Here is a 23,532-nt window from a genome sequence, read left to right as displayed (position 1 = left end):
CCAAACAAGACTCGCTGTTTACTCGAGAACAAACACGTCCACGGCGAAGCAGCAAATCTATTCTCAATACACACAAGACGTTCAATTTTCGCCTACCGGGAGCGGTTCCCCTTTTTATTTATTTATTTATTTTAACGCGACAACCTGCGCCCCCCCCTTCTCCCCTTTTTCCCATGCCTTTTGATGTTAGCATCAACTATAGGCGGCTAAAAAAACTATAGTTTGCTGCGAGCTGACAGATAAAACGGCGCGAGACGCCATTACCCTGCAAAGCGGCATAATGAGGAGACCTGAACGCGCACAAGACAGGAGCCCGCTTGAATTACGGCGCTCTCTCATCCAAGGTGGGCGCTTTTTGACAGCTTTCCAGGCAGCACAACACATTAGCATACCCGCGCTGCCGTGTAGTGCCAAAGAAAGGCTTTGATGAAAACAGAAGTGGGAGATCTTTTGACGGGGGCCTCCACGCCGTCGCTGTTTTCCGCGCGCCGGCGTCCCCGGCCACAACAAAGACGGGGACGACAACGGCGGCCCAAGCGGTGTCAAGCTGCAACTTTATGTTGTCTAATTAGCGAGGCAGCCCGCGTTTGAATGCAAATGTATTGAAAGGAATGGCAAGTGAATTGTGATGCATTTTGTCTCTGACCAGAATGCGCTAGCGCACGTTCAGAGAATAACAGCTCGCGTTTGATTGGCTTTTTTTTTCCAGTTGACTTATCCGCATTCTAGCCGCGTAGGCTTGACGCGGGCTCTTTTTGGCAAGGACGCCCCGTACTGAGTTTTGGCACGGCCACGCGCCGCAGTATGCTGCTGACTCTGGGTCTTAACGACAGGCTAAACGAAGCGGGCGTTACGGCCCCCTGGATAGGTCATTACTCGTCCGTGGCCAAGAGCTAAACTGGAGCAGGGCTTTTTAAAGAGGGGAGCAGGTGTGTTTCACCATAGGGGCTGGAGCCGGCCCAAGACCAAACAGCCTTAACGGTCTTTATCTCCTTCATAATGAGGCCACGCTCTCCACACAGCCCGACGCTGCCCAACGCTGGAGGTAGGGAGCCCCCCCCCCCCCTTGCAGTTAAATGGCGACACTTTGAAAATGACCCCAGCCAGGGAGGAGCAGCGACCCCGCCATCAGCGTTCATATACACAAATTGGTCGGGCCCGATTCATAGGTGAGGACATCAATCGCCCTACGCTAAAAATGCAGACGTAACAATGGTCGTGTAGAAATGAAAAGTTCCTTTAGTGTCCTATCGAGGGGGATTTAGACGGAATTACTCGCGAGCGTGTGTCTTAAGTGGGCCTCGGAGCTAAAATGGTGGACCGCGCGCGTCGTCTATGTGTCTTCCTTGAAGTCAGTAAAGTTGAATGGAAAGCCTCCGAGTAGACGCGTTGTAGACTTACTTCTTCGTACTTGAACTTGAATAACTGTCGGGGATAAGAGTGCGGGTGGTTGTGTGTGTGTGAGTCTATTGTCCTGCGCCTTCTCTTTCACCTGTCTGAGTAGGTTTTGTGCGCGGGTGTGTGTGTGTCAGAGACTCGGAAGGGTCCCAGTGCTCCCCGCAGTCTTCTCGGGCCTGTCAGCCGAGTTGAACTTGATCAACATCAAACGGCATAGCATTCAAAAGTATTAGTGTTCTCTGTTGATGGGCCCTCTCGCGATCACAAACCCAGTCCCTCAGCTACTTCATTATTTATCCCTAATTCATCAGTGTTGTCTCTTCCACACACGCACACACACACACATAAATCACAGCGTTTTTTTCTTAGATTTTTTGCATGTCACCTGCACAGAAAAAAAACAAACAATTGCTCTACTCCACCCCCGCGTTCGTTTATTGTCGGTCTATTTTATTCGGCGACGGTTTAGGCCTGGCGTTTCACTCGAGTCCAAAAGTAAGCCCCCGTGGTGCCGCGACCTCTGACCCAGCGTGGGCGATCCCACCAGATGTGGAGTGTGCGGAGGGACGGTGGCGAGGGGGCAGCTCGCTCTCACGCGGGGAGGCCCCCGTCTCCCTAAACTGCCACGGAGAGCAAGGCCAGAGGGCTTCTGTCAGCACCGTTATCAATCATACTCGCCCGCTCGCTGGCTCGTCCGTCCGTCCGTCCGTTATCACTCGCCCTCGCGCCGCCGATTGCTTTTTGCGCCGTCTCTCACTTTGTCTCCGTTCTGCTTTTGTTTCTCTCACTTTTCCTTTTTTTTTTGTTCTTTGCTCTTTTCGTTCGCTCGCACATTTTCCTTTTCACCCCTCACCACTTCAGACGCCTTCTACCGCACGCGCACTTAAGCTCCTCCCCCCTTCTGCCCGCCTCACACATAACCTTCCCGCTACGACTTGCATCCCTGTGATGGGGTGCGCGCGCACAGCTTGTCGTGACCTTCACGCTGCGAGAAGGACGCAGCAGGCGAGGTGTTCCCAAGTGAATTTTGCTAGGCAATGCTAAATCAAAGTTAAACTTAGCGCTACTTTATTGCACTCAAAATTGGGTATATGCTACATTTTGACAGCTTTGGGCGCTTGTGCATTGACTTTTTTGGAAACAAATAAATAAATGACGTGAACCATGAAAAAATTATTACGTTTGGGAAAGAATAGAAAAGTATATGTATTGAATAGTGAAGCGCTACTTTGTCGGAATCAAAACTGAATATATTCCAGGTTTTGCCAGCGTATGCTTTTATTTGAACTAAATAATTGAGAAAAGAAATGACTAGTGCAGCAAAAAAGGACAAAAGTCAGTCAAATCCATAATTGTTTTTTTTTAAATCAAAAATACAAAAGGCAAAATGCCAAAATAGTGCAAAAACGTTCCAAAAACTTGTGCTAGCGACATCATCTCCTTGGCGGAGGTCACGGCGCGAGGGCAGACGGCGAGGCAGGCGGCGGTCATATTTTGGCGAGGAGACCCCAGTCGTCCCCGCCATGCGGTGCGAGGCGTTCACTGACACATGGCACTTTGAAGGCCCCCACTCCCACCTCCACCCCCTATATCGCTGCCATCCTTCACATCTGCAATGAGGGCAAATGGGTTACAGCCAGCACAACAGACAACAACTAAATAAACAACATACCTGGGGTGGATCCCCTCCAATTTCCGGACTGCCAGTCTGGCTTTGGTGCATTTTTAAAACATCACTAGGTAATTGAAGTGGAGCGTTCACACTCACACATTTGCATGGGGAGGGGTGCGGCGTATGTGTGCGTGTTGGGGGGGTCGGGTGTAAGCAATGGAGCAGCTGGTACGCACCAGTACGACTGCGGCTCAACCAGTCCTCCCGACTTCATATGTAGCACTTAATTGGTTCCCAAGGCAAGAATGAAATATTTAGCTCGCACGTCCTTTAAAATGCGATTGATTTTGATCTGACAGCTGTGCCTGTCCCGCGCGAGGGGAGCGGCAGAAACCGGGAAGAGGCTGGCGAGGGCTGTCTGGGCGCGTTGCCTACCAATAGCGCGACAACACCCACTCAGGCGCACACAAGCGGCGCTATATGGCCACGACATGTACGGATCACTCATGGATGCCATATGCTGTCAACTGAAGGCTGCCTTGATTGCCACCCCACCCCCGCCACCTTTAACCTTAAAGATGCCCAAGTCTTTGTGTTCGACGTTATTTTATTTGAAGCGCCTCATGTATAGTTCACACTCTGACTCTGAAATAATTATGGGAAAAGTACCGCATCCAGAAAGAAGTTGGATTATTTCATTAGATGTCATACGCTCTTGAATTCAGCCTCACCGTACGGAATCGAATCGGAATCAGACTCGAGCCGAATCGAATCATTCCACTTTGATATAGGCTTTGCACGGAATCAACTTTTGCCGATCGTGTTACGACAGTGGAGTCGTAAAATGAAAAATGTTCACGCATTAGCATAAAATGCTAATATTACGAAAACTCCTCAAACGATAATCCGGGCCATCCCCAAAATTAATCACGCCGACTTTCTACTATCGAAGCAAACGTATCGTGGCTTTAAAGCACTTTGCCAGCCACCTCGTCTACGGAAGCGCCGCTCAGCTCCTCGAAGATGGCCAATCAAATCGGATTAATGTCACTAATTATTTGGCAAGGCAATGGCGTGGTCACGCCATAACATGATCGAAATGCATTAAACCTGCACCGGGATCCATGGCCCGGCCGCTTCCCCCCGTCAAATTGGCTAAGCTGCAAATTACGTACAAACGGATATATCCTTTATATAACAGCCCCCCCCGCCCGTCGTCCCCCCTCCCTCCACTTTATCCTACCTGTCAAGCTGAGAACATCACAGGCTAATTCTTTATTAAGTGAAAGGGCATCGGGGACCAGATGATCCAATTTAAGTACATTGGGCAGAATAGAAGACTAATTAAAACCCATATTTTTACATTATTAATTTTGGAACTTCACTTTTAATGAATGTGAAATGACAGGCCTTCCATTTATACACGTACACTTTGGGCTGCTCGGCGGGGGAATAGGACTTACGGGTGTACTGCTTGACTGTGGGGGACGCGCAGGATGTTTTTTATTTTTTTATTTTCCCCCCAAGCTTCCTTGACAGACTTGCTATCAAAAAAAGTTGAGACAAAGGTGCATGGCGCTAACTTGAGCCTGATTATGGAATTGTCCTTTATTTGATTATTTCTTTTGTAATTGAATGTAAACTTGCTCTCGTTTTTGGATTTTTTTAGCTTTCGGCGTGCTAAAATGCCATTTGAGGCTGGAGACGAGAAAGTAATTAGGACATTTGTAGCCAGGGGTGCATCCTTGTCACTTTAGACTACCTGCGTAAGAAAAATGATATTACGTTATCAATGTCAGAGTAACACAAAAAGAAGGTGCAATGTTAAAAAGTTGGGGAAAAATAGGGATCTGATAAGAAGTCATAATATGAGAAAAGTTGTGTTATATTAGAGAAGAATATAAAATGACAACAAAATGTTATGGGGACAAAGTTGTAGTTATCTGAAATATTCATAAATTTATTCCCTCGCTCACACAAAAAACTAAAGTTACAAAGAAACTGGGAAAAATATCAGTTGTAAAAAAAAAAAATGTTATCATATGAAAACAATCATTTAGTAAAATATAAACTAATAATCCAAATAAAAAGCAAAACGTAAGATTACAAGAAATTGTAATGTTTTGAGGAAAAATGAAAAAAAATCTGTACAAAACTAAGATTGAAAAAAACAAGAAATGTGTAAATTTACAAAAGAAATCCCGTAATGTTACCAGAAAAAAAAAGCTAACAATGTTATGTATTAAAAAAAAAAAAAAAGAAGTCAGGGGACTGTCTTTGCAACCACAAAGTAATCAGGCCGTGCGTTGCCACGGGTGGCACCTTGTCATGCGGCCTACCTGCGCAAGGCAACTCCAAATGCCGCGTGGCCCATTTCTGCGCTGTCCATCACGCCCTCTAATTAGACAAATGACCCCCGCCCGCCCGCCACTTAATTGAAAACATCTCAGCAATGCTCCCGGAAAGTCATCTATTTTTGCCGGGACTGGAGTATTTACCCTCTTCCCTCCATGCACTTGTCATCCCCCACAGGCTAATGCATCCTCACATCCACAAATAGACGCCAGTCAGAGGCCACCCGCTTGGTAAAATTGAGTCAAATATACAAAACGGACATTTTTTTTTTTTTTTTTTTTAAATGCCGTTTTTTTTTGTTTTTTTTTTTTCAAATGCACCAGCTGACCTCCTCTGGAATGGAAACCAATCTTTTTTTTTTTCCTTCCCTTTCTTTCTTTCTTTCTTTCTTTTCCTCCGGTTTCAGGAAACTCTTGGAAGGCAAAAGCAACATCCTGAGCCGGTGAGGAGACAGCAGAGGTGCTGACACGCCGACAGGCAGGGGATCCTGGGAAAAGCCGCAGACAGGAAGAGCCTGACTGGCTTTGACCCGCCGGGTCAAGGCTGGGGGCTCGGCAACTGAAAGATGTTTCCAAGCCACACTCGCCTCGATCATCCACTTTTTACAGGAAACAACTTCCAAATGCTGTAAGATATGCCGGCTTTTTTTTTTTCTTTTCCATTTTAATGCTTGCTCTTTTGTTTGGCTCGCCCGCGACATGAAATGCGATTTGGCCCTGAGCTATATTTGACTTATTTGTTCCAGGGTCACCGTATGTAATTGCACAGAGCTTAAGTCCACGTCCCTTTTCAACCACGCAAAAAATACTTTTTTTTTTCTTCTTTCTCCCAGTTCACATTCAACATGTGCGCCGCCTAATACAATTATGCTATGAAGGCCAAAATGACAGCATATGAAGGCGTTGAAGGGCAATGCTCCAAAGTACTTGTTAAAAAAAAAAAATACGATTGCGAAATTATTAAAAGGCTAATAAGAATGAATGTGTAATGTTACCACTAGAAAGAAAAGAAGTACGTACAAAAAGTCGAAGGTGCCAGAGTAACTCAATTTCACCCACTAGGCCACACCCCTTAAAGGCCACACCCCTAAAAGGGACACCTCCAACACAACAACCTTACCGTACAGAAAGTAATAGTAATTCCACGTAATAAAAACATTTTTGTTTTGCCTGCTTGGGCCACCATGGTGATTACGACTTTACTTCCACTCTTGGAACTCGTCAAACATTTCCATCTAATTTCCACTTCATTGCGATAATAATTAGACTTTATTCTCGTAACACGATGACTTTATACTCAAGGTCTACATGTGCTATTTCAGCGTGTCCCTAATAGCAGTTCATACAGCCTCTCTGTCTGACAAGTGTTTTGAATTAGGCAGATTGTATCTTTTTTTTTTTCTCTCTCACTCTCTCTCTCTCTTGCTTGCTCGCTCGCTCTCTGCGCGTCTGTGTCAAGGTCTCCAAAGGCCTCTTAGAGTAAAACCAAAAGATGGTGAGGGGAGATTGTCCTCTAGCCAGTCGTGCACAATGTCGCATAAATCAAGCCGTCCGTCGTTTGTCACCCTTCTGTCTCGGCAGCTACTGGCTCGGACCCCGGCGTTGTACCGAATCCGTTTTTTTTTTTGTTTTTTTTATGGCCCAAATGTATCCATCAAGCTCTCAGAGTGGCTTGCCAGCCGCCGAGCCGGCCCGGCGATCGATGGGCGCGCCGTACCCTCCCTCTCGGCCCCGCGCGTGAGCTCTTGCCTGCGTGGGAAGGGGGTAAGAGGAACCTCATTTTAGCTGGTTTTAGCCTCGGGCCACTACTGTGATTTTACCCCATGCTCCTGGCCTGACGTCATTAAAGATGCATGATGATGGATACCGTGAATTCAACCTCACCGAGGGGGTTTTGAGGTGAAGAAGAGAAAGAGAGACAGAGAGAGAGAGAGAGAGAGGAAAAAGGAGAAAAAGAACCTTGCTTGTTTTTCAGATCACACTAAGAATAAATCACGACTGTTTAAATGTAGAGGTTGCAAGTGGATGCATGTGACTGACTAATCTCTCGCTTGCACATCACAGGCGAGCAGGCGGAAGGGTGGAGAGGCGCCTTCTGACCAGTTGGTGGTGCTCCTGCCACAGTCAATTGCTGCAAAGTGAGCCTCCCCACACACGGCACAACACAAATCATGCACATGTAGATTTCACTTCAACAATCCTATTTGTTTTTTTGTTTTTTTTTCTCTCACACTCTTTTCTCAGCATTGGAAATGTTACTAATTCTAGACGATTCCCTCCCCGCCTCCCATTGCGTGTATTGCATACAAGATGTAGTATTCATGAACGCACACGAGCACAAAAAAAAAAGAAAACACGGCTATCCATATGCATGTTGGACTATTTTCGAATGTGATCGCATACGTGCCAACTGAATGTAGATTTGCAGCGCGAGGCGTACAAGTAGCACTCAGACCTCTGCCAAGGCCGAGAGAAAGGCACCTTCAACGCCTAGCTCGCCTACGATGGAATTTTGTTAGAATTCATCATGCATGCTTTACAGTGAAATACAGGAAAATGTTGGCAAATTTGCAAAAACGCATGGCGGAATTCTTTCGAGGGCTACTGTCATGGGGCCTTTACTCGTGTCAGCATCTCGTTGGGAAAAACAGACGTCAAAGTATTTAAAAGTTGAACGTTTAAGAGTAATGTTGTAAGGTTACCAGAGGAAAATGATTGTGGTGCCAAGAAAAAAAGTGAGTATATAGCTGCAATGTTACATGACAAAAATCAAAATACAATAATGAGTAGCATATTTATTTTACAGCAAAGGAAAAAAAAACCAGAGGGAAAACAATGTTCTGAGAATAAAGTCGTAAAGAATAAGAATAAAAAGAAAAAGGTAGATTGTTATGAAAATAGTCAATTGTACAAAATATATATATTTATTTATATACTTTGCACTTCAATTTACTTGCACTGTTTATTTCAAATCATTTTTCTCTTGAAATGAATTTAAATTCCACTGAACCCCAAAACTACACAATTTGGGAGTTGTTTCTCATAACGGCACTATTGTAGGCAAATATAATAAAATAAATGTTTAAGAAATAAACCAGTTTTTATTCATTGCTGTGTTTACTCTGGTATTTATTTATATGTTGGCTGAGTTCTTTTTAAGGGGCGGGGCCTTGTGAGTGATGTCAGGAGCTTGAGTGTTTTGAGTTTATTTGTACAGTTCAATTATCTTTTTTTTCCACAATATTTGTATTGTTGAGATTTGTATCCTCTAGAAACATTAAGACTTTATGTCAAATGTATCGTATCCTCGGCATAACAATATAATTCACGACGAGGCATTTTGCATTGCAAATCTTGATTTTATTGAATCAATTTAACAACACGTTTGAAACTCATAAAACTTGATCAATTCAGTTGAATTGAGCCACATCTGCACCAAAACTGAAACGCCAATTTTTGGTGCAGCACTCCAAAAATTCCCACGCTAACACAGTTCGTGTGGACGTTTACTAAATAGTCATTCAAATAAAAAACATCTTACTTGAACGTAACCCAATCCTGTGTGTGCGTGTTTCTTTCCAGGACTTGTGTGTGTCTCCAAAAGTGGGAGTGACAGAACAGGCGAGAGACATTTGACAGCTGTGCTCCCCGGGTTCAAAGGTCGTGTCAAACGGTGGACGAGTCTCAAGGTAAAGAGCCTGACGAGGGTCCGCCCGGTCAATGGCTATCGTTTCGGGGGGCCCGGCTGCGGTAATGGGACCTCACTCATGTGTCAGCAAGCGCACCCAGAAAACGTGGGGAGAAGAGATTGAACTTTGAAACGGTCCAATTTCCAGCGTCGAGGCGTCATATGCACTCCGTGGGCTTATCAGTGTCTTTCCGCCTGTCCGGCCGCTCATGCCTATTTTCTCACACTCTTGTCAAGAGTAAAAATACTGTGACAATAGAAGCATCAAACCTAGCAAAAGAAAGGGAGCCCCCCCCCGCTAAAAAACAATTAGCTTTTTCTGTCCCAAGTAAGACAACAGTTGGTATCACCAAAAAACCCAGTTTCTAACCCAAAAGCAGAGAAAATGAGCTCCTCCAGGGCAGGCTCGCCCATGAAGTAAAATCGAAAAGAATATCTGAAGAATGTCAAAAATTTCAACTTTTGATCAAATTGAGTTGAGCAACTCTACAAATAATTTTGAGGTTTACTAATGTGAAAATATTGTTTTCTTGCATTTCAGAACAAAAAGTAGTTCAGAGGACAAATCGTCCCTTGTGTCCCCCCCCCCCCCCCCCCAACTTATGGATCTATGTCAAAACAATTCTGCTAATATTTTTGCCCCCAATAACTTGCTTTTTTTGGCTACCTCGCACTGTTGGCATAATTGAATGAATGTATTAGCCTCCAAAAATACATTTTTTTTACGCAATATATAATCTTGTGTTAAAATACGTGTACTCAAGTATGGCGAACAGGTACTTTATAAAAGACTGCTTTCAGCCTCGCTGTGAGCTCCGAGCACACGCGCCTATTCCAACATTCCCGCCTTAACCGTCCCCCAGCTCGGGGAGTTGAATTCGGCCCCCCCTCACTGGAAGACCCTGAAATAAGGCCTTTATCAGCCAGGCCCACACAGTATCAGGGGGCTCCTCGAGCTGCCTCTGATGCAAAGGGGAGATGGACGCCGGTCGGCCGGTCCAGCACCAGAATGGGATTGGTGGGGTGGAGGGGGGGCATTGTGGTGTCGGAATTAAGCAGGCATCAAACAGGAAGAGCCAGCCATTGTTGACGCATTGTCTCGTGTTATTTTAACCGGCTTAGCGCGAGAGCCTCTTCATGCTGGAGTGTTGCGGGCCGGGCGCTGGATGCCGATGATGATAAGTGGCGCATTCTCTGTTAAGACCGCTAAGCTGCCGCGCTGGCTCCAGCACCAACAGCAGCAGCAGCAGCAGCAGCAGCCTACTGTGTGCATGTGCTGATTTGGCCCGCGCGGCTCAAGCCTTTTTTCAATAGGTTAGCATGGTCTTATCCTGTCAAAAGCGCTGACTTGGCACTCCGACGCGCGGCCTTTATGGTCTCACCAGTGGGAGCTGTCTTGATTTCATAATGCTGACTTTTTTCTTTTTTTTTTTGTAAGAGATTTGATAGAAGGGGTGGGAGTGTGGGGTGGTGTTCATGGTTGTAGCGGAAAGCGTCTTATGTGAGGTCAAACGAGGTCATTGTCAAGATTAAAAGTTTGGAAAGAGTATTTGAGAATGGCAAATTCATTTCGAATGGCATTTTCCTTTTCAATTCATCCGTTTATCATCCCCCGCAGCCTTTTTGACGTGATGCGGCCCTCTGCTGGCACATTTTTTCATAATCTTGTTTCATATTCGTTTGGGGCTTTTCGGTTTCGATTTGAACACTAAACATTGTCATTAAATATCTGCTCAAATATTTCTGCTTCATTTATAGTTCATTCATCACGTTGCAATTGGTCTGCTGTGATGATTAGCACGACTTCCCCCACATGATGATATTCCAAAACATAATTTCCCCATCATTTCTTTCAGCGTAGCCCGAATATTCTCCACACGTTGTAAAACAGCACAAGCATCGTTTTCATAATGGCCGCAAAATATGTAAATAGGCACCATAAACACACATGGCAGGGGAAATATGTTCTGCATAGATTCAAACAGCTGCATTTTATTTAGCAACCCGGCGAAGATAGTCGGAGGTTTAATTCCAGTCTGTCGTATTCGGGGCCCGTTAAGTGGCGTCGTATGTCTTGTCGCTGACACCTGTTTCAAGCGGCCATGACGTGTTAATAGTGTAACCATCAGGACTTTTGGATTGTTCCGTCCGTCTGTCATTTCTCCGAATTTTTTTTTTCTCCCCAAAGATTTTAAGTAAGTGTAAATATCATTAATTTCCATCGATAAAAGTATAATATTCTACAAAAAAATGAAATGACGCGAGTCCAGCATAGAGCGCAGAGTGTTAATAACGTAATCTGGCAAATAATAACACCTCGTCACGAGGGCCAAATGTTTTCGGGGCCGGCGTAAAACGCTAATCTGAATAAAAATGAATTGACGCCAAGGCCCCGTCGCCGGCAGTCTCCGCCTTCGCCACCGCCATCTCCTTCGCAGTAAATTTTCACTTCTGCACGCACGCAACTGATGCTCGGCGGACACCTCGCCTCGCTCTCGAGCTGTCTCATTACCCTGCCTTTCAAGTGGCGGGAGAACAGACGGGGGTGAGAGCGACGAGACGGCGGCACGAGACGACGAGGGGGCAAGGAGGAGACGGAGCGTGTTATTTTTCAAACGCCGTTTTTTTTTTTTTTTTTTTCTCTTCTTCCCCTTCCCCTCTCTATTGTTTGCCGCGAGTTCACACCGATTTTCAAAAAAAGTCTCACTTCCTTTTCTGACAGATGTGGTGTCATCGCTGCTGTTTAATTAAAAAGGAAATGGAGGTGATGATTGCAACACAGACGTGATCTGATATGATAATGTATTTACAATCGTTGAGATGAGCGTCATTAAGGATGTGTCAAGGACAAAGTCACCCTGGGAATTTTGCTGGGGGTCCGGAGCTGTCAAGTGTGTTTTTTTCCGAGGCGGCTGTTTGTTGAGATTGTCAGGTGGCCATGACAGTCACAATTAATAATTTGCGCACACGCACAAAGAGGAAAAAAAAAAAAGATGTGATGGCGTTTTATGTTGTTTTTTTTTTCCTTTTCTTTTTTTGAGCTGGTAGCCACTTGTAAATGAAAGCGGCTTCATACCTGGGGAAAAAAAAAAAAGATGAGCCCCTCGATACTACGCCGTACGTACTCCATTAGGAGACGACTTTGAGTTATTTTATGAATGTTTCATAAGCATATGGAAGCTTCATCAAAACAAATTGTTTCCATTTCAAAAATTACCCGCAACAATCGCCGGCCGCACCTGCCTGGGAAGGGAATGAATAATTTCCAGTCGTTTTAATTGCTTATGTGACAGCTAATCATCAAGGCCTTCATTTATTTATCCGGCTTCATTTGAACTTCCTGCTTGGTTGATAACGTATCCAGTCTTGCTCTCTAGAGTCATGCTACGCTGATTAAACTCTAGCTAGAAAAAAAAAAAAAAGCTCCCACCACTATTATGCAGATTCCTGCCACTGCAAAAATAACATTCAGAAGTCGGTCCACACAAGACTCTGATAAAAGTATTCCGCTTATTTACTTTAGAATCTGAAATGTATTGCCTAATGACGCGGTGGACGCCATTTAAGAACCTGAGTGCTTTCGTCCGTATCGGACGTTATAATCGGCGCAATTGTGATGTTAGCTAGCTAGCTTGTGCTAGCTAGTCTGCTCGGCTGCTTTAGAGTGCCTCGGCGTTGGCCTTGAGTGCAAATGTCACACGGGTAAAGGCAGAATAGCGACGACTTATATTTAAGAGACTTGAACGATGTGCAAAATGAAAAGTACGTTTTGTAAATCTTTTTTAGATTAAATGAAGAATCCAGTCTCTTTTCAAGTCCAGAAAACAAAGAGGAAAATAAAGTACACAATTTGGTCAAATCTCCTGATGCGCAGTAACCAAGTATTTATACTGCATATCAGTCAGAATTGTAGAAAAAACTTGTTGCGAGATTTGAAAGTTAAAGCGTGACGTGCCTTCGGGGGAGCTCTTGCTTGTCTTCTCTAATTGTGCTCACGATGAGCAGCCAGGCTCCAAATGTCATTTTAATCATGTCGCCGTTTAGGTGGCAAATACATCAAAATTGCCCAACATTGCCTCAAATCAGAGGACAAGCTCGAGTGTGGAGTTATGACGACGACGAACATCTGCACGCCCCCGACTCTCAGAAGAAGCGGCGCATTAGGCCCCGATGTTCCCCGTCGCCGGTGGCTCGTCTGCAGCTGCCGGTGGCGTGCCGGGAATCGGCGAGGCGGCTATGGGGAAATCAGACACTGCCCCCCCCCCACGCGTACACACACCCCTCCCCGCGCTCTCAGCGTCCCAAGCATGGCCATTAACTGACTGCCAGCAGCTCTGGGAAGGCGAACAACAGATGCCAGCCACTGAAAAGCCTCCAGCTCTTCAGCTCGAGCAATCCCAACTGGGCCGGGACGGGCCTCTGTAGATTTTTGGACATACAGCGAACAAATGTGGACATGAAAAGGGGGGAAGAGGAGGGTTGTCGCCGAGGTAAAGATTTGTTAACCCTCTTGAACTTGACAAGAGACGGCACCCAGGCGCAGATTAGCCCCCTCAAAGCTGGCTTTGGTACGCGTAAATATGGCAATATTGGTGTGTGCACAAGATGGCACGGTGAGCGGCAAGTTTGAACGACTGTGTAATTACACAGTTACTTAGCCTGTGATTACACTTTTCATTTTCTTCCCCTCGTCAATTACCTGTCAGGAGGAATGACTTTGTGATTGAGTTACTTAAGAGTTGGGTCGAACTATCAGAGTAGGTAAGACGGGGAAAAAACATCTCGATTTGAGAACAGGCTCTTAATGTGAACTCTGAAGTCACTTTTTCTTTTTTTTTTTTTTTGCTTCCGGTTAAAAGGCAAGCTGCATTTTTTTTTTTTTAAACTCTGTTCGAGGTTCTCCAAAATTTCCTCCTGCGAGTTTTTCAAGAGCGCACATGTTAAAGCCATCAAATCGTGCCGACGGAAAGAAAAGCGAACGATTAAGCCGTTAATGCGACCTGCGGGTGTCAAGGTCATTTGCCGCTACATTACATACTTGGAGCGGAGGCACTTTTGACCACACCGACAAGGAAGCGGGGGAAGCGGCGGAAGTGAAGGTGTGGATCGCCGAGGGAGGAGGAAGAGGAGGTGTGTGTGTGTGTGTGTGTGTGTTTGGGAGCGCACAAAGCCTGGGTAAACACAGCTAGCTCTGCATCTGGAACCAACTAAAAAGATGCTTAATAATGCAGAGCCGTGCAGGCGGGCCCTGTGCAGCTGTTGTGTGCGCAGGACCATGAAAGACTCTCCATCTGACAGCTGGCTCCATCTAGCTGGCTTCATCGCCCTCTTCCTCTCCTTCATCCCTCCATCCATCCCTCTCTCCTTCGCCGTCCAGAGCGGCCAAGAGACAGGAGATTAGGGATTAACCAATCCCCGCTTTCCTCGCCCGTCCCATCTGCCAACCGGCCAGGTCCGCGACGCCGGGGAGATGCGGAACAAGAGACAAAAGCGGAGGACGTGACACTGCAGGGCCCGGCTAGGAATCGGAACGCGCTCAGCGGCAAAGACTTTGACCGAGAAAGACGGTGACGACGTCGTCCCGTCGTCGAACTCGAGGCGACTTTAACAATTTAAAGCGCGGCGCCATGATACGCGCCACCGATTGTGTCATCTCATGCAGCATTCACCACTCTGGATATTCAAGTCAAGCTATTCTAAAAAGATATTTGAATCATTTTAAATAGTTGCCGATCTATATATCTCATTATGTCGCCGTTTTCACCAATAACGCCGGATCCGGAACGTATCCGTAATTCGTGGTACGGGGCGACGACGTGAAGATGACATTAACGCTGCGCACCTGAACAAAGCTGGCAATCGTTTTAAGGCGGCTAAAAATACACTCTTGTATTTTGTCTGGAGAATCAAAGGCGCCACTCGTCTTTTTTCATGGCGTGCCAGCTCACATTTGGCAGTGAGGGGAGAGCACACTCGCAGAAATAATTGCTCTTATCTGTGAGACTTAATAACAAAAAAAAAAGCTGCTTTTCAAGCGGGGCGGCGCTCCTCGCAAAGTACAGTAACGGCGCTTATATGTTATTATAGAAGAAGCCACATAGTGAAGCTCTTTTTTTTTTTTTTTTTTTTTTTATTTTACGACAGCGCAGCCACTGCAGTGACATTAATTAGGGCCTTTTTCTGTTTAGCTTTAAGAGAGATGTCTAGTGAAAAGGCGAGGAGATACCATTATTTAATAGCATTACTATATCATAGCTTGCTTGAAAAGTTATTCAAATCTCCAAGAATTTCTTGGTTGTCTTGGCCACCAGGGGGCGACGTAATGAATATATATAACTACAGAAATAGTTTGTTACATGGCCAGTTCAGTATATAACACATTCGTGTCTAACGTTGGCAACTTTTAAAAACAAGTATTGTATTGAAAAAAAGTAATTGAATGACAGATACTAACTTTTAAATCCAAGTCATGTTCACTTATTGAACACTTTTCTTCCTGCATGTGTTTTCATCCTGTATGTTTTAGTGCCGGAGTGTCGAGTAGCAGCGGCAGCATTCCAGCTCTCGTTTCATATCTTAAAAACGATTCAAACTTAAGGGACCGAGTTCAGCTCAGCCACTTGGGAATTTAGCAAAAGAAAAAAAAAAAAAAGTTCTGTCTCCTGTAGAAAGATAGCGGGTGTCTTAACAGGCCCTCAGCTGCAGTACCTGGCTCCCTGTGTGCACACCTTTAAATCACACCCAGGATAGTTGCCTTGTCAAAGCTCTTTCCTCTCTCTCTCTCTCCTCTCGCATCTGAGAAACATTAAAACGCTTCCTCATGCAAGCCCGAGCCTCCCACAGGGCAGCAAGCGGGAGCAGAGCCTTTCTCTCAGGCCCGGCATCCGGGGAGGATAGCGCTCAGTACCGCTCGGAAAGTCCCAGCTCGGACAGCGGTGGTTAATATTTTAATAGCCTACGGCTCAGGCAGTTATCGTCGCCGTGTATTCTTGTTGGTGGCTTGGAGAAAAAAAAAAAACTCACTCGCTCACGCTGTCTTTCTCACAGTTTAGAACCCGATTTGAGTTTTTAATTATTCGTTTTTGAATTCCCTAACCGGCTCTCCTCTGTTCTTTTTCATTTGTGCGCCGCCGTTTTTCCAACACTTGTATCCAGGGAATGTCTGATAGTGTCCTACTTAACTTTTCACTTTCTTTCCTGTGATTTCTCATCTTTTTTTTTTTTTTTTCTCCGAGCACCCACTCACCACCATTCCGAGGGACTATTACTGATCAATCCTCCAAACACCTGCATTTATATTGATCACTCGTTCACTTTCCCTTCCCTTTGCGACTGAAAGGAAGTCTTGTCAAGCTCAGGTAAAAGTGAGCCAATCCTCTCGTGAGGACTATTCGTGTCCACGGGGCTTTGTTTTGATGTGGTCCGCCGTGGAATAAGACTCATTGATGCCACTTAGCAACGCAGTTAACCCACGCGGGTAGAGTGAGCATAATTTAGGCAGAGCAAAATCATTTTAATTGCCTGGATTAAAGCGGCGCCCTTGCTCATAACACAAAAAAGTCGTGCCTCAAATCAGCTTTTCCTATTGGCGTTAACAGAAATGCTAATAATCTGTTCCAGCCTTCCCTAAAAAGTCACTGTAATGTATTTTTAATGAGGAAAAAACCCAGAACTTTTTGTTTTAAAAACTTTTTATAAAACATACAGAAATGGAAATGACAGAATAAAAAAAATCAAGGCATTTTTTTTTTGTCACACCTAGGGTCACATTATAAGAGACAGACAAATATATTGTTTGATGTGATGTTTCACTCCTCTCATCTTATCAGTACAGCACTAATATGACTTATTTGCATACGATAAAGTTAGTCCCGTTATTTTGCTGCACCGTTTGTTTATATTGTGTAAAAATATTCGATAGCAAAAAAAATTCTTGTTATTAAGGCAACACCTTGTATGTCATGGCAAAGTCATGAATTTACCGTTATGCAAAAGCTTTGTGCTTGCGCTTTAAATCGGCAGAACATAATTAAGTTTGAAGGGGAAAAACAACACGTTAAAACACTCTCTGGTCCTAAATAAACCAACTATACGACTCTTGATGGGCACACCAAACAATTTCCAGCATTGAACGGGTCTCCAGATGCAACTTTACAACTTTTTGTTGTTTCTACTCATCAGCACATAAAGCGAGACCCCCCCCCCCTCTTTCACGCCCCCCACCACCTCCCACGGCCCTTCATTTAAAACTAATTACAACTAGAGGAGGCGAGTCAAGTAAGATAGACACAACATCTGCATGTATGCTGGTTAGTGCTCTCACTTGACTTGCTGGCGTATGAGTCAGTGCAAATGCAAATGAATGCATTACAGGTTCCTCGCTGTGTGTGTGTGCGTGCGTGCTTGTGTGTGTGTGTTGGCCGCTCGGAGCCCGCCGTCAGCACAGCCTGCAGGAAAGGGTCCGGGGTTACGGCATCAGCTGCAAGCGGGAATGAGAGTGGCTGAGAGTCAGACAGACAGCGCCGTGGGTTATTATGTTTGAGTCAGAGCAAACACTCCCGGGAGCACCGGGCCCACCAAAAAAAACTAGATTGCAGTTACAGTTGTAACACAATCACAAAATAAAGCTCGCCGCTTCTAAGAGCAAATTTATATATGCAAGAGGGTGAGGCTCAAACAGCATCCGGAATAATTAATTAGACAAATCTCATCTGGGCACACTTAATTGAAGTGTGCTAAACACGCCGAGCGCTCTCCAAATGGAGAGGACGGGTCAATCCGAACCTCTGCACCTTCCGTAATGAAAGAGAAAGAGGAAGATAATAGCACACATAACCTGCGGCAATTAAAGGGCTCGGGAATGTGGTGAACAAGCTTTGCCCTCTTGGACACTGTTGACCCCCCGGTGCCCAACAAGACCCCCCGGGGAAATAAGCACTTATTAAAAATGGAGGAACGGGTCCACAAATCCCACCGAGGCTGTAATATGCTATAGAGTAATTTAATTCTACTTACATGTATCACTTGGGCTCACGTACCGAGCGGGAAGCAATTCGGCATTTCATTTGACAAAATATGACCTGTCGAGAGACGGAATAATAATGCGTGGAGCGGGGTGATTTTGAAATAGATGGGTTGGGGGGGGGGGGGGGGGGGGTAACAAAAGAATAAGACACGCATTGACAATTACGCGCCTTATTCTTTTCCTATTTTCTTTTTTTGTGCCTTCTCGCTGCTCCTTAAAATAAAATAATAACCCACCCCCCCCAAAAAGTCCTCCTCGTCTACTTAAGGGATTATTTTGAAAGTCTCTCTTTACCCCCGCAACAGACTGATGAAAGACACGTCCGTGCTTGATTTGATCATCCTTCATAAAACTAGACAAAAAAACAATAACAAAAAAACCCACAGATATACGTATATATAAAAATATATATGGTGGAATCACAAGTCCTGGCATGGTTTGGGGAATATTGGTTGTACCCTCCTCCAGAGTGAGGGAAAATCCCTTCGGTGTGGCTGCGCTTTTTCTTTGTGCTGTGTAGTTTCACCGCAAATAAACATACTGTCTGTTATTGTGCTCCCACAAGAGCCGACGTTAAAGAAGTCGACTTTTCCTTTGCTCTTCAAAACCAAATACAGGTCAGCGTCCTACATAAGTTTCGCTGCACTTTTGGAAAAAAAAAATCTTGCGTATCTTCACACTTTTCACGCAAAACGCAGATAAAGTTTGTGTGCCGTTAGTGTTGATTAGCTGTAGCATTTTGTAATTATTGAGACGTTTTGAAAAGTGATGATTACTTATTCCATGGCTTGCTATGATACAGAAGTGCGACTTAAATCGATCCTCTCATCCTTGCGGAGACGGTTCTCATAACCATAAAATGTTTGTGCCGAACTTGTAAAGAGGTTTGTTTGTAACGAAAGGTTCCATCGTAATTTAACATTTTTCTTCGAACATTTTTGAAAAATGTCAGCAATTTGCCATTTTAGCAAACAACATTGCACATCATTTAAAATGATGCAGCGGGCCTGATCTGGCCCCCGGGCCTCGCGTTTGGCACCTGTGGTCTTAAGGCTTAGCCGTGACGGTCGTTATCTGGGCCCTCGGTCATTGTGATGTCATTCTCAGTCTTCAGCAAGTTGCAGTATAAAGCAAAATGGCCGCCATTTTTTGTGGTCTAATCCAGCAGGACGCGCCACTTTTTCGTCAAGTAAAGTTATCGCATCAAATCAGCCTTGATTTTGTACGAGTCGCCAGCAGATTCCTGCGGGGCCCTGTTGACCATGATGATAGCTACAGATGAACATTTAGGTATGAAACAGGAGGGACCCGTGGCACTATGAATAAAACAACTGCTGCAGGGGGAGCAATTTGGGACATCTGATGAATATAAAAATAAAATAAATAAACAGGCTCCTCTCGAGCATGCACGCGCGCCCGTCTCTGTGCCCCGTGGACACATAAAGGAGTGCAAAGAAGTGATAGGACACGGGGGGATAGGGCAAGGACACACGGCGGGCCCCGCCCCCTGGTCATCGGTGACAGGAGCGGGGGGACGTTAAACACACAGCGGGCTGACGCCACGCTTTGATTTAGCACTTTTGACTAATGTTACTAAAAGGGGAAGGGGGGGGGGGGGTTCAGGCCAGCCGACAGGAGATGCGATCAGCAGATCTGCTCATAAAGACGCCTCAACTCGCGCCAGCCGGCTTCTCGTTTTGCGTGGCAGAGAGCGGGGTGGTCCGCCGACCGGAGAGAACAATACACAAAGGGCGTCTAACGATTCCATATTGATGGCGGGTAAATGGCTTAATTTGTCTGCGGTGAGGGCTGTATTGACTCCAAACACATGATTTAATACATATTAATATTAGATGAAACACTCATTAATGGATGCATCAGACGAACCGTAATATTGTGTTGGAAATAGATTGAGGCCTTTTTAACAATTTATGTTGGAGTTCTCCCCCCCCTTCCAACTTTCACTCATTAAAGTGGTGCAATGTGGATGTGGCTTCGGAAACAGCAGCACACACACACTTTGTTTTTTTATGAAAGTGGCAAAATTATATATATAATAATGTTTTCATGTCACTATTCTAAAAGATATTTTCAGTCAAAGTTGTCCAAGTCACTTAAAATAAATTCTCTTAATTGCCCAATATAATAACTTGAAAAAAAACTTGATTGAAAAATGATTCGTTTTAACCTGAAATTGAAAAAAAAAACCACATTTGACTCCAAATATTATTTTTGAACATATAATGCAATGTTACTTTCCACCCACATTGTGTGTGCATCATGTCCATTGCGTGCCCGTCACGTTTTATGAAGCTTGCTGCAGAAGAAGCAGCAGCAACTGGCCATTTTTTATATGATTTATTTAGTATTTTTCCTCCAACTTCCACTCAGGAAATTGGCCCACTGTGGATGCAGGTAAATGCCCCCCCACTCCCACACACACATGCACGCACACACACACACACTCGAGCGCCTTTCTTTCCAGCTAGTTACTCTGACTGTGGGCTGGGAGCTGATCTGTGCTCCAGACACTTTCAAGTCTACTTAATGTAGCCTACACGGGCTTCACAGGCTGTTTCATGCGCTTATGGAAAACAGGCCTTTGAAATCCCTGCGCAGCCCAATCTTAATCTCATTTGTGAATATGAGCCCAGCCACGACAGGACCAGGACCATCCCTCGTCTTCCTAAAGCGCCGTTTCATTTGTCAGAAGATTGGAAGGGGGGGGTGGGAGTCGGGCGCTTGACACCAGAGGAGTGATTTAATTGATTTTAATCACACACCTGAGATAGGACGGGAGGCGGCGGCGGCGGCGGCGGGACCGCCCTCCGCCATTATTCCGAGGGCCCCCCCGAAGCCGCGGCGTCCTCCCCTGTTTGTTTTGAGACGTCAGCGATTTGACGGATACGATTTAGATTATGAAGCGGCAAAGCAAGGCCGGAATTTCAAACGCGACCTTGCACTTATTATGCCGATGAGGGCTATTAAAAGACGGAGCCCGTCACCTGGAAAGAAAAAAAAAAAAAAGATGGAGCCCCGCGATATGGATTTGCAAATGTTGCACCCTTGACAAGTTCGACTTATCGCCTCCAGCGGACGTGTCGGCGAGGACGTTGCGCAGGCAATATTCAACTTTTTGGAAGCGCGCAAAAGATGAATTCCTCCCTTCTGCCTCCTCAGGAAGTCTGAGGCCTTCCCTCAGCGTGCCAGTAATTTGTTATGGAAATCTCCACCCAAATGCGGCAAGTGGGGGAGGAGAGCCCAGGACCACGTTGTTGCAAGCCATTACTTGGGAAAACAGTTTGGTGAACATTATAATGCAAACCCAGTCTGAAAGTGAAGAAAAAAAAAAGAGGCTAAAAGACAGCCTGGGGAGAGAGATTTAAATATGTAATCAACTAATATTTCATTTATTTGCCTCACATGGGAACCTGACCATTTAGCTGCGGCGCAGTCAGATCTAAACCTCTCGCTTTTAATCAGGCGGGCCGGCAATTATGCGTAGATCTGAGCTAGCACAAAAACAAAAAGTCACTTCTGTGTTATTAAAACCTCGCAATCCGGGTTGAACGGCGAGGAAAAAAAAAAAAGTTTTACTTTGCTCGGCATTTTCTGACGCACGCTTGGCCTCATTCCTTCATTGGGCGCATCTCGGAGAGCTCGGCGGAAGGCTGCGTCGTATTTTTTTTTCTTCAATTTATTACCTCCCCGACTCTTGCTTGAATACAATGGCATTCATTCTTGATGAGCCCGCTGTCACTTTTCATTTCTGCTCGTTCGCCGAAAGTGAATGACAGTTGGCCGCCGTCATAAATATAACATGCGGCGCATTAATTTTGCAGGGAACAAGAATGGGAGGCTCCCGTTACTAATTCCTTTTCAAATGTTTAGATTTACAGCTCTTCTTGTCGGCTGCATCTTTCTCCAACTTTGTGGCAGAAATACATTTCCATCTCATTAATGAGCAATTAAGGAAAAGGGGGCGGGAGAGAAGTCTGCAGACTCAAAGACGGGTTCGCCGCTGTATCTTCTGCAAGTTTTTAATTCCATACTGTTATTGCAGTTTAGTTATTTTTACCAGATCTCACACTGTGCCCCACCCACCACAGTTACGATATTTTGGGATTTTTTTTCTTCCCCCCTGTCCAAACTATTAGATAGATGCGTATGTACAGCTATTCCGAACATTTGACGTTTTGTTTCTTAAAATCAAACTTTAAGGTTTAAGGCCTCAGTGGCGCTCAAAGAAAAACGAAAGCGCTCCTTCAAATGAGGCCTTAAGCATTCACGTTTGCCATCTCAACGTCGATTTGTGCAGAGGCCCGGCGTTCCGGTTCCGAAAACAGATTGGAAGTGTGTGTGTTGGAGGGGCTGTTTGAGTGAGATGAAAACGTTTGGATATGCTCAAAAGAAGGCTTCTCTCAAAGGCAGCGCATCCTCAAAGAAGTTGAGGGAATCTGCTATTCTTTTTAATGTCTGCAACGCCGCGGAAGACATGAGCTAATGTACGTCCTTGTTGTGGTTCTGCCGTCATGATGTATCACACAGGTCTCCATTAGCCACCGGGTATCGGCAAATATCAAATAAACGTCATTTATTGGACCAAATAGATGCTTGTTGTGACTCTTTCAAAGGAAGGGGGGGGGGAAGTGACAGCTTGTTAGCCGCTAATTCAATTTATGATGTCGGCTTTAATTTAAATAACATCACCTATGCGTGCCGGATGGCGTGAAACTCACGAGTTTAAACACAATTGGTTCTCTACAACAAAAAAAATCCCACCGTTATTCTTTTTCGGTGACATTAATTCGAGCCGTAATGGTGGGCAAGGTAAAAAAAAAAAAATACATTTGGCATAATTCACAGACATGAGAGGTGGTAGACAATAGGCAGCAAATCAGCGGCAATCCAATTTCCATGCCACCTCGTCTCGAAGCAAAATGTCATTCATATTTTAACCCTTATTAGGACCGTCTGCCGCTGAGTGCCTGAATTACATTTGCCGCCTTTCCGCTCGTCATGAAAGACAAAACCCGCCTAAAAGATGGCAATTGACAGAGGGGAGTCAAAATATATAGGAATCCACCGCACGCACCTTTTCTTCTGGGCCTTTTTAATGAGCTAAAATACCCACTTCTTGCCATTTCCCCTGCCTTAATTGATGATTATGTTGTTACACAGAAGCAGCGCTTTGCCGCTCTCCTCCCAGTCATTACGATGTGGACGGCCAGCTCTTGAAGCTTCAAAGGCGGGAAGGAGCGATTTAAGCACGGGCTCGGAGCATCCCCCTTGGCCTCGCAGGTAAGAAATAAAATATATATAATCATTAGAATCAAGCAAAAAGAAAGCATGTAAACAGTAGCTTCTAATCGCTAATTAGCCCCGTGGCTGAATTGCGGCGAATTCCTGTTTGGAGATGACCGCCGCGACGGTCCCGCTTAAGGGCATGTCGTAC

The 23,532-nt window shown here is 45.2% G+C and overlaps 1 long non-coding RNA gene across 1 annotated transcript; it reads left to right on the top strand.

Moving 5' to 3' along the window:
• The first annotated feature begins 5,800 nt into the window (after positions 1-5,800).
• On the top strand, positions 5,801-23,378 carry LOC133157924 (uncharacterized). The gene is made up of 4 exons (XR_009715102.1): positions 5,801-5,992; positions 7,429-7,502; positions 8,947-9,053; positions 23,259-23,378. It is a non-coding gene; the product is annotated as an uncharacterized LOC133157924 (long non-coding RNA).
• Positions 23,379-23,532: the final 154 nt, after the last annotated feature.

The sequence above is a fragment of the Syngnathus typhle genome, linkage group LG8 (genome assembly GCF_033458585.1).
Source record: "Syngnathus typhle isolate RoL2023-S1 ecotype Sweden linkage group LG8, RoL_Styp_1.0, whole genome shotgun sequence".
NCBI lineage: Eukaryota > Metazoa > Chordata > Actinopteri > Syngnathiformes > Syngnathidae > Syngnathus > Syngnathus typhle.
The sequence above is the reverse complement of the archived record's forward strand: the minus strand, read 5'-3'. Positions and strand labels throughout refer to the sequence as shown.